We start from the raw sequence: 1680 nt of genomic DNA on the forward strand, positions 1-1680 counted from the left end.
AGAGGCATACCATCTTGATGAAGGCTGAGTAATCAAGTGTCCTCAGTCGTGCCGCGACGTTAAATCAGGCGCTTGTTGGGAGGCAACCCAATACTTAATAGTTTATTTATATCTAGTAATGGTAGCATTTTCTACTAATGGGTTTTTAATTTGCAGGCACATCACCAGGAAATTATGCAAAAAATTACTCTGCAGCAGTCACTGACGGATACAGCGACGGACCGTTTCAACTGCGACGGACAGTCGCATGAATCCGTCGTGCCAGGTACGTCTTTCGGTTACTTTCAAACTAGGGCACACGCGACGGAACCAACGACGGACCGTCACATATGAGACGGACCTTCGTTGTGGAATCGTCGCGTCCTTAATGAGGCATACCCGACCCGACCCGGCTGGGGGTTTTTAAAACAAATCCAACATTTAAAACCCCCAACCCTTCATTTCACCCCATTCCCTCACTCTTCCTCCTATTTCCCTCCCTTTTCAACTTCCAAAACCATCTCTCTCTTCAATCGATCATTTTCCCCATATTTTTCAAAATCCTAAAAGCCATCATCTACTAGTCGGAGAGCTGCTGCTGTGGGTGTCTACGTGATCATCAAGTACCTTTTCCTCTTGTTTGTCTCCAATTCTCAGGTATGTGTCTCTAATTTCTACTCATTTGTATTGCATTTTTGTTTATCAATTAGTATTAGCCTAGTTCTTCTTGATATGTTCATTTCTTTTATATAAAATTCTGTCTAACCTAGGTTAAAAATCTTCGAAATTGCCGTGTTTACAACCCTAGAAATAGGTGCTTTAGCATTGCTAGTTTACTAGGTATTTGGGTTAGACAAATGTAGGTTCAAACACTACCAATTTGATTTGGGTCATAGGGGATGAATGGGGCACCCCCAGTTCTGTCACAGATTTACAGAACGAGACCCCGATGACGGACCGTCGTACCCACGACCCGTTGTAGGGTCCGTTCCAAAAGCACTAACACCCCACTGTCCAATTTTATGCAAGTGTCCTCAAACGGACATATGCGACGGACCGTCATCCCCACGACGGTCCGTCCTGCACAATCGTTCTGGTTGTCAGAGACCCTGTTCCTAAGGGTCTCTCTCCATTTTTCTAAGTGTCCTCAAACGGACAAGTACGACGAACCGTCATACCCAAGACGATCCGTCCTGCATAACCGTTATGATGGTCAGAGACCCCTCTCCTAAGGGTCTCCATATTTTTTCAAGTGTACTCTGACGGACACCTACGACAAACCGTCGTACCTGTGACGTTCCGTCCTGCACATACCGTCATACTTGTCAGAGACTCTCTTTCAGGGTTCTCCATATAAACATAGTCTAAGTAAGACACGACGGACCCAATGACAGTCCGTCGTACTCACGACCAACCGTCACCTAGCCCGTCGTGTTTCACTGTTACTATAGAAATGTCATTTTATTTTAATTTTTTGTATTTATTTTGTGTGATTTTGCTTGTCTTGTTTGCTCCTTCTAGTACTAATATTGATCCGTTACAGGTACTATCTACTATGGCACCAAAACAAGATCGAGTAGCCCAATTCACTGTCCTCTTTTGAGTTTTCTTGCCTGTGTTCTTTTTCCCCAAGAGACTGATTACTTTTGCTGTTGAACCGACATGTCTATATCTTGTGTACATAGTTTAATTCTGGAGCAT

This window comes from Solanum pennellii, chromosome 5 (genome assembly GCF_001406875.1).
Source record: "Solanum pennellii chromosome 5, SPENNV200".
Lineage (NCBI taxonomy): Eukaryota > Viridiplantae > Streptophyta > Magnoliopsida > Solanales > Solanaceae > Solanum > Solanum pennellii.